The sequence below is a fragment of the Varroa jacobsoni genome, unplaced genomic scaffold (genome assembly GCF_002532875.2).
Source record: "Varroa jacobsoni isolate VJ856 unplaced genomic scaffold, vjacob_1.0 scaffold_739, whole genome shotgun sequence".
Classification (NCBI taxonomy): domain Eukaryota; kingdom Metazoa; phylum Arthropoda; class Arachnida; order Mesostigmata; family Varroidae; genus Varroa; species Varroa jacobsoni.
Window position 1 is genome coordinate 227,890 of NW_019213641.1, and position 14,595 is coordinate 242,484.

The 14,595-nt window shown below is 41.0% G+C and overlaps 1 long non-coding RNA gene across 2 annotated transcripts in view; it reads left to right on the forward strand.

Moving 5' to 3' along the window:
* LOC111263167 (uncharacterized) overlaps nt 1-14,571 on the forward strand; it is a 26,745-nt gene extending 12,174 nt beyond the window's left edge. The window contains exons 2-6 of one of the 2 annotated variants that reach the window (XR_002682070.2): nt 910-1,027; nt 2,014-2,063; nt 2,451-2,738; nt 3,628-3,722; nt 14,001-14,571. This is a non-coding gene — a long non-coding RNA (uncharacterized LOC111263167). Of the gene's footprint in view, nt 1-909; nt 1,219-2,013; nt 2,064-2,450; nt 2,739-3,627; nt 3,723-14,000 lie in introns of those variants that run through there. The other variant, XR_002682071.2, reaches the window with a different exon arrangement.
* The last annotated feature ends 24 nt before the right edge of the window (nt 14,572-14,595 follow it).

The following is a 14,595-nucleotide window of genomic DNA, read 5'->3' on the forward strand; positions in this document are numbered from 1 at the left end:
AAATCGTTTCTCGGGATTTCTACACGGAGGTTGCAAGGTTTCGAGGCTAAACGCGTATTCCGTGGCTTTCTCAATAGCAAAGTCCAAAAGACCCCGGTGTGGTGATAACACGCTTGCCTACTGAGCTTCAGGACATGTAGCACTCCAGGTTCAACACCGGGCATATACAGACTTCATTCCTTGCTGGAAGCCAGTCATCTGAAGCAGTGCGTTTTGACAGTACCAGGCATAAAAGTCGAAACATTTTTTTAGAGTTAAAAGCTATGAAGGTTGACGGTTAGCCAAAAAATTAACAGCCTATAATTCCTAGGGCGTTATTTTGCCCCTATTGTAATGGGGACTTATTTAATTAAAATTAAGAATTTATCAGCTTTTCGTATTTTAAGAAGAGGTAAAAGAAGGGTTTTACGGGAACACCCTGTGTTACACACGGAGTAAGTTGAACAGTACTGCAGATTTATTTCCTTAGGTAAGGGAAATAATGGCGCCGGTACGAGCAGCACCCTCATATTCTAAATTTACTATATTGTTCTGATTATTGACCGTAACATTAAACCCCTCAGGTTGATTCGTCCCGCATCGCAAGATTTCTATAGAAAAAATTGTGTTTCATGTAAGTTTATAGAAAATCGCTTTTAACGTCTTTTTATCAAAAAAATCCTTCCAATGCACAATTCATCTCAGAAAATCCTGTATGATATATTCGGTGCATCCCGATGGAGTTATTCCATGTTCTTGTACCCAGTTAAATTGCACTCTTAACCATATTAGCCATTATCGTTGAGGGAATTAAGGCGGCCATTATCTTGACTTTTCAGTTGGAAATGTGTTACCAAATGTGTGCATCATATAGTGTGCAGACGAAAAGGACAGACAAGCACTGCTAACTACATTATCCGTATATTTCAGGTCAGAATCGTGGGAAAATGAAAGGATTTCCAGCGGGCACTCTACGAGCATGTACTTTCGTTACCAAGGTGGCACTCAAAGATGCGCATAGGCGCTCATGAGTCGAGATGTAGTCAAGGTAATGACGGATTTGAGTGTAATGGATCATCCTAGAAGCAATTAGAAGAACAACGGCCAGTTAGCCAGAGTAACTAGAACGTCTGCTCTGCAAAGCCAGTGTTCCTTTGCAGTCCGAATCAAGTATAAATGTTTAAAAAAAAAAAAAGTAAAATCAACAAATTCTGTTTGCAATTGGGAACGAGTCTTCGTCTAGCCCAGTTTGATGTTGTAAAGCTTGCTTTCATACAGCGTATGATTTGGCAAACGACCTTTATTAAATTGTCTTTTTTCTAATATTTTCTATCTATTATCTAATATAGCTGGAATAAATTATCTAATTCTCATCGAAATTATATGATTTCACTGTACGTTCAGGCACAATAATAAAAATCTTCGAAGAGTTGTCTGACGCTTCCCTGTCGAAATAAATATCATAGCAAAACGCCGCTTTCTGATGGGCGAATCCAGCTTCACCCTTATTGCTGCTATGGGAGCATGGCCAACAGGCCCAATATGATGCTGATTGCCTACGAGGACGATCTATTATACCTCGATGGTACAACCGTAAACATTGCTCTGTCGATGCGCAATTGTAGACAAAAACCTTTCCGAGTGCTTTTTGTAGACACCGCAAACCCTGCTATAGGTACACACACGACTGTTGGTCGAGCCGTTGTTTCCAAGGCGCTAAACACAACAAAATTAAACACAGGCCAGACTTGAATTAGGACTTTCCGCTATTATCGAGTGAGCTATAATCGCCGGTTTAAGGGCGTGTTTGATTTGTTTGCGGGGCTATAATAATACTAACATACTTATTGCATCAGTGTTTATATGCCTGGCGATATTAGAACTGGGAGCCCACTGGTTAATTCAGCACGATCCAGCATACGGAAATAAAGGATTAGAATACTTTCTTTATCATATTTAGCAAATTTGAAAAAAAAAAATGTATTTTTCCCCATTTATAATAACGGTTAATTTTTTGATGATTTTTTTTTTCAGAACGGAACCGTTAAAAATAACGTCCGTACAACACACGTCGAGATTCCAAGGTAAGCGTGTTGACCGTCACCGATTTGAAGTGCGTGTCATAACAAGCACTTATTTCCTAAGCATACATTCAGCATTAACAGAAGAAGTATGTTAATTATTGATGAAAAACAGGCTTAATATTTATGCTGATAGGGAACAACGAAAAACTTTTTTTGTAGATATTCGAGCAGCGTATCGTGCTGGTCGTTATAGGTAACGAGATGAGATCGATTCGTGTGTTCCACTTGTCTAAGGACAATTACAGTAGAAGGAATTTCGTCCCTGGTCTCATTTGAAATTACCGGGCAAATGCAAAATCTAAGACGGCATTGTAACTATTTGATTTACCGCTCATTTAATATAGTAGAATTTTGTTATAAGCTGGTCACATGCTGTCCACTTGGCAGGCCACTTCACGAACTTGTCGTTAGGGGAAATGCCGTGCGTGCCCTGTCATTCGCGTAATGCTTGAACAAAGAGTAGGCGACCAAAACAGCTTCATGTGTTCGAGGTCAAGAAATCTTCGGTGGCGTCCGATGATCCTAAAAGGTCAGGCTAAGGAGCTTGGATGACATGGGTTTCGCTACGTGTTCGACGGTCGCACGACGACTAATACGTAGTGTTGATAGAAACGTTGAAATTGGTCCGCCAACAAAGGGTAATGGATGGACACTGCGTATGTGTGCATTGAGCCGGTAAGTTTATTCAGTCTAACTGGCTATCACAGTTCAACTTAGTGAAATTATATTCGATGGCTCGCAACTTACAATTGGCTAGAATGCGTAGAGTTTTCAGGTCAGATTCGTCTGTCTTAGTTGTGCGCTGCTCTAGTTCAATGTAACGCCTCACGGCTTAATTACGGCAAGCTTTCTAGCAGCATAAAACGGACCGTATGTTGTTAACGACCTGTTTCAACTGCATAAATGGAGTTCTAGCTAGGGGTCGACGAGAGCTCTATATGAAAAAAATGATATCAAACAAAAAATTCACGGCTCTTCCTTTATTTGTGGACTCGTCTTACGTCTTCTATAGATATTGCCATAGGCCATCTGTGCGGTGAACGCTGCCTAGATAAACTGAGTTTTCTCCGGCAAAACAATTCACCCGTTCTACAATCACAAAAAATCAAATACTGTATATCAGTTGATTAGTTCATATGAAGGGCATATTTTGCCCCCTCATTTAATCGTAATTTATCAAGAAAATTGTTATCGTGACCCGTCGGATATTACCAGATTGTACTGTTGAATATTTATAATAAAGCTTTATTAAATGCTGAACAAAATTCTACTTTATGTTCATATGAAGAAGTCAATGGCTGTGTTAAAAATATCTAATTTCTTTGATTCATTCTATAAAGGGAATAACATGTAGCTTTTTCTCTTCAGCCTTTTCTACGAACCAATGTTGAAGGCAATGTTACGAACGAAAACATGATCTATAAGCAGATATAGGGGAAGAATCCGTCAATAGTGTCTGAGTCTCAATAGCTAACTTCTTCTCGACATTCACATAAATGCAATAAATTTCATTTTTTTTTTTATTATTTTCATGACTACGCATTTAAATCGTGCTCGTCATCAGTCTCTATCGGATTCTTATGGCCTCGGCTCTAACTAATTGTCAATCTTCTATGGCGCTTCCAGTTAATCATTGACGTATACACTGACGTGACGCAAGTGAGTACCGCAGTTTGCTATAGCTTTTCGTTATTTGAATTTTTCCCCAGCTCCGATAGCATTGATTAGAAACAACTCCATATAGCCAGGCCATCGCCTACTGACGGTTTCAGCCGTCAATTCTATGCGATACGTATCAAACCGATGATATGTGCCTACTGTGATGTATCTCGAACGAGAGATTCGACCACTCCAGCTCGCCCTCTCGCTCGGATTAATTCAGTCCAAAACAGTCAGAAGCCAGACGCCATTCGTAAGCTGGAGTATAAAAGTGTTATATTTCCACTTGAGGGTGGAAGGTTACGATCGAATCATCCGTAAGCCAATTTCTCGATCTGGTTGGATCGACTCTGACCGTAAATGGTTATAGTTTTTGTAGGTAACATTCCTGAGCTGGACGAACTCCCTGATCAAGTTTAAATCTCTGAATGTTGAGGTAAGGCAAGGGCAGATGTTAAGTGAAACACTGAAACTCGCATCTGTTATCGACGCTCAACAGAGAAATATCATCGGACGATGTGTAAACAGACAATAACCTATGCACAAGCTAGCAAGAAACAATAAGGTCAGATTTTACGTGAGATGGACGTTGCCGCATGCAGGCAATATTTTTCCAATTTTTTTTGTCAATGAAGATTTTGAACTAGAGGTAAATTTCATTTGTCTAGCGCCTATATGTAACTAATCCGCATAGTCAATATTTATTGTGTTTTTACAAAGAGTCGTGCTTACATCAAGTTACGATAAAATACTTTTAAAATATATGTATATTTTTTGTGTGAAAATAGTATTTGGGTGAATAGTTAATGAAATGCATGTAGGGAGTAATTTGTTTATGCACGAGATAATAGCATGCGTGCTAATATCTAGTATGAATAAAATTGCACTTTATCGCGGGTGCTTCAACTTTACGCTGTAGCACTAGATCGCGCTTTAGATAGAAAATTGTATTGAAAAGTCTATTTCAATGATGCTAATCAACTTGATACGGAACAAAGGTATGTGGGCCCGGCAGAGTCTTTATCACTGTTATCTTTTTTCTTGGGCACTTTATGCAGTTCAAAAGAGGATTTGCCCTGGGGATTCTAAAAAAACAGAAATCAATGAAAAACCTTTTTCCCCTTCCTTCATATAAGCTAGATGTATTTAAAGCATAAACTTAAATTCGAGTCTCATTTGTTATGCTTATGTGCGTTTGTGAAGGGTCCTGATTCGTCGGTTATGAACGAACGTGAGCCCGTCATGCCGCCAGGTACTCGATAGTACTCGTGGCGCATAGCTACAAGAGCGGTTCCCGGCCCTCACATCCGTCTGACGTAAAACGTCGCCTTCATAATAAACGGCACGTATATGTAAGGCAAATGTTGGCCCACTTCGAGGCACACGTTCAGTGCATTAACCCGCTGGTATATAGAGATCTAGTTTTATATTTAATGGAATCGATTATTTTCCGTGAATCCGCACCCTGGCCGTAATTTTTTAACGTGCAGCGTATTACCGTTCATACGACCAAATTAGCCTTCGCTAAGCAATTCTACATATATGACTGATATATGTACGTATTTTTTAAATACGTAAACCTACTTTTCTGCTGACTGATTACGAGGAAGTCACCATTTTAACATGATCATTGCCGAAGGCGTTTAAAAACACATTAACTGTACCTATCAGTTCCAATTTAGTTTAAATGTTTTTCTAATCACATCAATTTTTCAAATACGTCTCCCGGTTATCGTCCGTTACTGCTGATTTTTATAAATCGAACTGGCATACTAAACTTAGATAATAGCTGGGCCACAAAGTAGCTCTAGTTATAGCTTCTAAAGGTGCTATACATAAGGGTCTATTAATTACAAGATACAATCGACGAATCTGTATAAATCTGCTCAGCTGCTTTTTTGACCGACTGTTTTGGTGCATAAATTGGAATGGATCGCGGCATTTAGCCAATCTATTGTCAGGTTACAGTTGAAGGGGGCACATGCAATTATCGACACATAAATTTCCGCTTAATTGACGGACCACCGCTGGAGGGACTACCTTGTAATAAATGGCAAATTCTTTAGTGTATAAACGCGTGAATGCTGATTTGTATTTAATATATTTCAGAGTGCTAAAACATACCAGAAATGGGAGGGCACGTGTTACTGGGCCGTAACCACGGGATGGACACAGCTAAACAGCGTTCGCGACAACTCCTTTAATATCTTCTCCGACCATACTGAACCTTCATCAGGCTGGCGGAGTCGCGAGGAGGTCGGGAGAGGTACTGGCGTTTAAGTTGACGCAGGTATCTGAACAAAAGATGACGGCCTATTGCACTTTGCTATATCAGTTAATAAAACAAAAGGATATGTGGGCTTCGTTTCGCCACAGCTTGGGCCTCACAATGGCCAACGTCGGCCACTTATTTAGTCGAACGGATTTGCAATAGGTCATTAAATGAATTAACCATTATCAGGAATTCGTATGGTAAAAGTTTGTCGACCGAATCTTGCGGGCCTAAAACGATAAAACGCGCTGTGTGCGGCCAGGATGCTTTTGACCTTCAACGGCCTAGAAGAATGTCAAAATCAATTACGGTGACACAGACTTCTACAGAATTGAAAACCTTTCCATTCAGAGAATCCATTGCCTTCAGAAGAACGAACGCACGACACAGACACGGGTTTCGTATACTCAACCTTGCCGGGGTTAAGGCAGACCCCGGCAACACTTCTGATTTCTTCAGCAATAATACATGGAACAGAAGGTTCAGATCGCCTTAAGGGTCCTGAGCTATCGCTGAATTTGGGAGCAATTGTCGCTTTATTTTCCTCGAAGCCATCGGGAGAATTCCCGAGAGACATTCCCGAGCGAAGAAATTGCTGTTGTCGCGTTGCTTGCGGATACGCGCTTTTTCATCAAGTAGTATTTTGCCAAAAACCTCAATATCACGTTTGGTATTCCTCAAGCTCCACAGCATTAATTCGCATGCGGAATCAGAAACGGACCCGGGGACCTTAATGTGGTTGGAAACACCCGTTTATATATATGATATAAGTGTCTCTAAACTGGACCCATTAAACTCTTCTTCACGACTGACCAACGCACGAAAGGAACCGTCCTATTTTAATCTTTCAAGGTCTTCGAAGCAAGGTTCAGCTGGTCCTATAGGTGGCCCACGGGGAGCGGAACGTATCTCTTTCGAGGGGGACAAAAACTCGCAGAAGGTTGGAAGTAGTAAGGCCGTTATTGGATGTTCCGATGCGACCTGGAATTTGGCTGCGAAACCCGAACCTTCAACAAATTCTCAGCAGATACATAGTGAGAGAAAATCCCGACGACAACTTCGAAGGCAAAGAGTTGTCGTTCGACCTCTGAGGTTAATCGCTTATAAACCATATATTATGTGCTGCATCGCCTGACGAAAAGGATTGGAAAGGAAGCTGTACGTGCCAACCATTTTGAAAAATATATGAGCACACTAGAGCTCGTCTCAGATATGTGGTATTGAATTCAAAGTCCACTAAACTTCTTCAGAATTCACGGCAGTTACTATCTCCAAAATCGCCCCTTATTTTCATAAAGGGGGCGGTTCAGAAAAGCCTTACTCAACAACAAAGAAACCAGATTCCGAGATTGGCTTCGGGATCTGCTTCACATTTGTCACGGCACACAGCAACTGCGAGCAGGGAAATCACCGCTTTTTATTAGAAATCGGGAATCGCCCGAGTCTACAAAAATGAGCTGAAAGCAAGTTAGCAAAATATTTATATTTAAGTTCAATAGAAGCGGAACAAGAATACTTTTCAAAGAATCGCACACAACGCTTGACTGCGACAACATCTAATCTTGAAGCTCACGTACCAAGCAAATCTAGCTGTCACTAAAAAAAAACATCATAAACACGATAGAGTTCGTACTGTTTTAAGTTCTAAGAACACGTCATTATCACGTACCGCGTACGAGAGTAGCAATTCAGGCTCTAACCTCGATATGAATGATACGCGATTTCTCCTTACAACAGATACATCGACACCTGCGCGGAAGCTACGCTCGTCCATCACGTCCAACTCGCGCAATAAGCGCATCATCCGTAGAAGATCTACATGTAAATCTGATGAGCTGCCTACAAACAAAAGAATAAAATCTAATGGATTTTATCTTAACGCTCGAGAGAAACAGAAAAGTAAAGCGAGCAAAGTAGTCCAATAAAACCCAGAGGTCAGTGGCTGGGTCGCTCCGTTACAAGGCAGCAGCATTCGCATGACTCGGATGGCAGTGAAGTGCTGTGGTCGTAAGGCTCTAACGGAGGTTTGAGAAAATGGTTGACGTCCCACAGTGAGGACATCCCTTAAAACGAAATTAAAAAGCAGCTCGTTCCTACTGCGACGATGGCAGGACCAAGTGACAATAAAGTAAACAGAGCTAGAGGTGTTAGGGATCAGACATCAAGTGAGTTAATGAACAATTCTTTGAAATTTGAAATGATCCAAGCCTGTCGTGCCGTAGGCTGCTTGGAACCTGCCTCCAGCAGATTGCCGCGAAAAGTGTCGCTAGTTGCATTACCTTTAGAAGTTTTCTAATAGAAGATCATAGGTTGGCAAAATCTGACAAAATAAATAGAAAATACCCCAAAGTTTTGAGGCGCGTATCGATGGAGTACATGTATGCGGCTCCATTAACACAAGCTTGCACCTTATGTAAAGAAAGAATAGCAAATGTTAACCTGCTGCCATCTGATTTAGGGAACTAATCAGAAGAACACGTTAATGCCAGTGAAATGTCCCCATCGAGTTGCACCTCGATCCCAATATTCAAGTAGCAGCACCTTCGTACCTACGCTCTTTAAAAGTAATGCCAACGGCATTGACTCAGAAGTAGAAGGATCCACCGGTGAAGGCCGACAAGCCTTAGCATCACATCCTCGTAGCACTGAAATGTTGTCGACTGCGCAAAACGAAAACTCGAACGCACAGAAGGTCAGGAACCGAAAGCTCGTTCTAGATATTTCCACCCAGGAGACGCCTTTGGTGCGTCCGTTGAAATGGCAGCGCTTGTTGAGTAAAATACGACATGCGCCACGGCGTCGTCAATCCCGATGAAATCGAAAACGCTAGCGATTCAGACGAGGGTGTTAGCCAACTAGTAACTGTCGTGCTTGTGGTTTTATTTACGTTAACTAATAATAATAACACGTCTTATTTTGCTGTCTGTCCCGTGTTTTAGAAACAGAAACACATTCAGCCTCTGCTGAGGCGCCAGTCTCTGTATTACAAGATCTGGTTGACAAGATTATTGCTGAGCACAATTTCACCACCTGGGAAGATTTCGTAGGTACGTGACACTGTAATGCTGACTCACCCAAGGTATATGTTTTTCTATTTAAGAAATACTTTACTAACAATGTTGGTAAAGCAAACATGTCAAGCTTCTGCATCCGAACTTAAAATATATATGCCTCTAAAATAGATATGACAACCAACAGCTCTCAATAGCCAGTGAAGTTACAGAAGCTTATTGAGGAAATACATGAAGAAGTAGATTAGTATATAATATCGGAAGGTAGGATAGTTTACTTTAATTAAATAAGCTATCTAAAGCAGGGAAAGTGTTTAAAAACATAAGAGAAAGAGCATTCAGAGAGTCCATAGAAGAGGTAATCAATGACAGAATTTTTGAATATGCCGAGAGACAAGAGTTGTATCGAAGAGAATGGGGAAATCTTCAGGCTATAGAAAACTGGAAAATTGAGCCGCAACACAGTGATTTGTAACGAAGATTAGAAGTAAGTAGAGTGAGCGACGTACGAGAACGTAGGGGGTAGGTCGAGTTATCGCGTCATGTAGATTAAAAAGCATAGGCGTAGTTTATGGGGCCAATAGACCTAGGGAGAAAATGGAGTAACCGGTATAGGGAATGCTCGTATCCTTGGAGGTACCTCCGCTGACAAGTAGCATAAGTAAGTGGATCGTGTAGACAGCCAGCTTTACGCGAACACGGCACTCAGCCTGGGCTCAAGCTGGCGCGTGAAGCCTGCTATAAAAAATTAAATGCATTTGAAAGGTCAGCGGGTGAATTTCATGTCATCAGGGGGTGCTAATTGACAAGTGGTGGAAAATTAACTATGAATGAACGTACCATAAAAGTTTGGTGGCAATAATTTGTTGCTAGCATTTAATCTACGAGCATAGGCGGACCTTCAAGCAACAGACTCATTGTGAAGCTAAGGGAAATTCTCGTATCAGCCATCAAGGCACTGAGAGATCTGAACGCTAAAACCAAACATTTTCGTAGGTTTCGTCATAAAAACGTATGGAAAAAAAGCTGCTTCTGATGATGTTCAATGAAAATATTACTTTGAGACAGAAATGACGGTAGTGTCGCCCCTTTGATTTGGAAGAAGTAGAGGTCGAAAAGCTGAAATTTAGCATGAAGCATAGAAATAACTAAATGCCTCCATGATTCAGTCTTATGTATTGATAATTTAAAAAAGCCATTTTGTTAATCCGTGAAAACGACTTTGTTGCGTCATTTGTTTATAACGCGTTTGAAGATGCTTTTGTAGAATAATCTACGATCGAAGACCAACTCGTTTGGATTGCTATGGATACGAGTAGAGAAATGTAACGTGCGTTCACGGTTATTAGATGAGATTAGTACCTACAGAAATGGTTGCGCAGGTTGTGGACCCGACGTTACCTAAAAAGCAAAAAAAAAAGAAAAAAAATTGAATTTCCTCGAATAGGACGTAGAACAAGGCCGTGACGGTAGATGATAGGAAAAGTATTATCATCTCCGCGTCAGGGAAGATTCTTGAAGGATGTGATACCGATCAACATGGACAATGTGTCATCAACAACCTGTATATGATCTATTAAACAGATGTGTTCCTTCTGTACATTATAGTTATTTTCGATGTTTAAGATACGTATGTGAATCGTGTAAATATTGTATATTTTTTTGAGCTGTTAGCAAACCAAGCCTTGTTATTTTGAATCAGCTGTGTCTCAAGTAAACAAGCTAAATTTTCAAATAAGCAAATATTCACTGTTGACGAAGTAAAGCTCTATATATTTTCTATATATGTGTTGGGCTGATGCCTCAAAAACTGAGTCGGGGCACAAACATAATCACACATATAATTGACGGCTGATATATCGAACTTACAACAATAGAACCTGTTCACTTTCTCATAGAAAACGGATTTCCTTCTATGATAGGCCTGGATACCTTTGGAAAATGTTGCTTCAAATGCCAAGGCTGACCAGGCGTTGCGATTGTTATACTCGTCACCCTATTGAGCCTTCAATGTTTTCTACGGTTGTGTAGTTATATGATCGTGAGATACCCAAGGCTTCAGTGAATTTTGTGTGTTACGGAAAAAGATATAGCCTATGCTGCAGATATTTTGATGCAGTTTCTCAGGTTATAAGTTGAAGACTTTGGCGCACCTAATGTTGCAGGTCACTTATTTGACTTTTACTAAGCTACTGACCATCGTCTCGTTATTTTTACAAGTAGACATTTCACAAAATGGCCAGTAAGTTTTATTTATTAATAGTGCAAATGTATCCATATACAACAGTGGGCTCAGACTAGCGTTAAGATCATGTCGATCTTTACCTTGTGATCACTCGCTAGCACGTGCCAACGCGCTACGTACGCGAAAATTCCTACCTTATATAATGAAACACGAGTTATCTTCCTTTAGTAGACAGCATACGTGGTAGCAGAATTGCATACTGCCTACTTTGTGGTATCCATACGAAGAGCTTTCATTGAGAGATAAAAATCTAAGGCGGAAAATACTCATGCCATCTCTCCAGACACTATACCATCTTGGTCAACAACAGAATTTCAATAGATACGATTAGTGAAGCAGTATGTTGCCGTATCGAATTGGTAGTGTCTCGGTAGAAATGTCCTAATGAGAATCCAGGAGCGGAAATTCTTAGGCAGACAAGGTTGTCGGGAAGAAATGAAGAGGATATGAGTTATTACTTCCTAAAGCCCGCGTACTTCGTGCATTCTCGGGTAGGGCGGTTTTGTCGAGGTCGTTGGATAGCATTAAAGCTACTATGAAGCAAGAAACTCGGCGTTTCTCTCCTCTGTCGACCCAGGACTTATAGCTATTCAGCTACTAATACTGATCAGGAACCCTAATGATTTCGCAGTTAAAATGCATATCGTTTGGTTTTTTTAGGAATTTGAATATGATATGAATGTGCGCAGCCTGGGACTTGTTGAAACATTAATGTTTAAGTTGAAAAATCCACCATTTCCACACCTATGGTTTTCTGTTAACGCTAAGTATGAACTTGATTGATTCGTTAACAGTATTTTATCTTTGGTAAGCCTGTTACAAGGTAAAACACAGCTGAAGCATTGCATCACTGATCACAAGGTTGTATACACTTAGAGCCTCTTCGCAACTTGCCAAAGAACGGACATAGCCTCCACGATAGAAGGCTCAATGTGGCTACATGAATCCTTGGTGAGGTGTCCGTACTGAATACTTCAGCTAAACTGGTTTCAACACTCAAAAACTTCCGTGAGCTGTTTATGTCAAAATCGAAACTGAAGTCGAAAAATTTTCAGACTAATAGTTAATGCCAGATAACGAAGGAGGACGGGACCTCTCTAACCGTCTCTCTTTACATTGGATACTGATTTAGGATATCGGCCTTAAGGGGATTTGTGGAGGTTACCGTATATACGACGGAACCCAGAACCCGTTTTCGAGCATCGTTTAGCTTGTACTAAACCACATGCCTAATAAACCCGTTAAACGTCGCAAGTCCGTACGGGGTGAGGTTTGTGAGAATTCCTATTGTTGTATTTCGAAATTAATTGCGGGAACGTTTCTTGTCATGCAGTATAAATCTACTAAATTTCAATAAGTACGGTCTGGTGGACTCTGGTGGCAGCTGTGATTAGCACGCGATAAAGTCACCTTCCACCAGCACTTCTTTGTCCTTCTTTCAAACGGTCACTTACCATGTTGCCCGTAAGTTAAACTATTTTAAATAGTTTCATTGCCGTACTAATAAACAGATCTCGTGTTGTCTGTTGGATACAATAACAAAACCCGCGTTGATTTCACTCTAAGGCACTTCTTAACAGAAACTCTACATGTTAGTTACAACTGGGCCTTATATTAGGCGTGGCTCGGAACGACCAGAATCGCTCATTAATGTTGAGCAGGGTAGCAATTTTTAGAGCAGGAACAGAAAAACTTAATCTAGCATTAATCTTAATTGCATTAGATAGTTGCTTTGAAATTTTAGTACCAGAACAACGAACAAGGTTGTAAATAAGAACTACGCAAGATGGAGAGATTACGACTTGCAGGCAAAATTTAGTTCTGGTGATTGTTGAGGCTCGCATCTGTTTGCTAATGAGGAAATAGCTCTGCCACAAGAAGAGCGATGCTCAATTCGATATGAACCAATTTCTTCCAGAGTACTCAGGAGCTTCAATAGAAACGTCTGAGTACTACGTTTGTCTTTGCAATATACTCACGTGAGCTATCGAAATTATCGTTCTAGTTGTTTATCGAGGGTCAATTGTGACAGGCGCTTTACGCTCGAATTTAGTTTACGATGTCCCGCACAGCATCATGCGTTGGTAAACCTTCTTATACGGAGTGTAGTTGACAACTTGCGTCGAGTCTTTAGCCAACTCTGTGAAGGCAAAGCTGGCCGCATACCGACGCGGAAGCAGCAGGCCTTCTCACATTCAAAAAACCTTAGTAACAATCGTTCGTTATGAAACTCTTCCATTCGTTTGGCTAGAACTGAAACTCAGCATCCGACCGTTGTCCTTTCGCCTTGAACAAAATAGTGTATTTTTTTTTGTTTTTGATTTTCGATCACTCTGTTTACAGTTGCACCACACCAACTATATAACAGAACATCCGACAATTGAAATTGTCTCCAAGCTACTGGTCTTCTGCTATGTCGGGAAAGGATATCTATACTAACCGGTCCAGCAGTTCACTTCAAAAGCAGAGTTCACGTAGGCAGGGAAACCTTGATTATTTGAGATCGTGCTGCCGCATCGCTCGGATACAATCTAGATAAGAAGAGAGGGCAATGTTTATACTGTTAGCGGGTAGACTGTGTTCAAACATAACGGGTACCCAATTTACCCTGATTGGCTAAGTCGTGTGCATAAGTGTACCCTGTAGTTTTGTTCATCCGCAGAAACATACTAGACCTACCGAAAGTTAGTTTACTCAAGTTCTTACCAACTACGCCACCTGATTAAGAAGAAATTACTCTCTTATTACAGGCAAGGATAACTCTTTTAGGAAGCTTGGTTCGCGGTGAAGCAGGCTCGACGTCTCAGGAAGAGGAAGAAGATCAAGTGGCGACAGTACGTGACCAGAACCAGAGGCATATGGCTGGTCAAGTTCGGCTAAGAATTAAGCAAGGACCTCAAGGCCAAATACGAATCTGTGAAAGAACTCAACGTCAAATAAGAATTAAACAAAGAACGCATACAAATAAAGCTGCTGTGCCAAGCATACCGGCGAAAATTCGAAATGAGAGTCGTATAATTCCCGTTCGAGTTGCTTCTGAAATAGTTGGTGAAAAGAATGCCACTGCTGCAGCAGATGATTTTTATGCGTCTGCTGACTTAGATGAAAAAAAAATGACTGCTCAGGCAGGCGGGGAAAATAAGGCTGCCCAAACAGATGATAAAAATGTGACTGCTATAGCAAACGGTAACAATGCGGCTGCTGGAACAGACGGCGAATATACGGCTGCTGGAGCATACGGCAACGATGCGGCTGCTGAAGCAGACGGCAAACATACGGCTGGTGAAGCAGACGGCAAACATACGGCTGGTGAAGCAGACGGCAAACATACGATTGTTGAAGCAG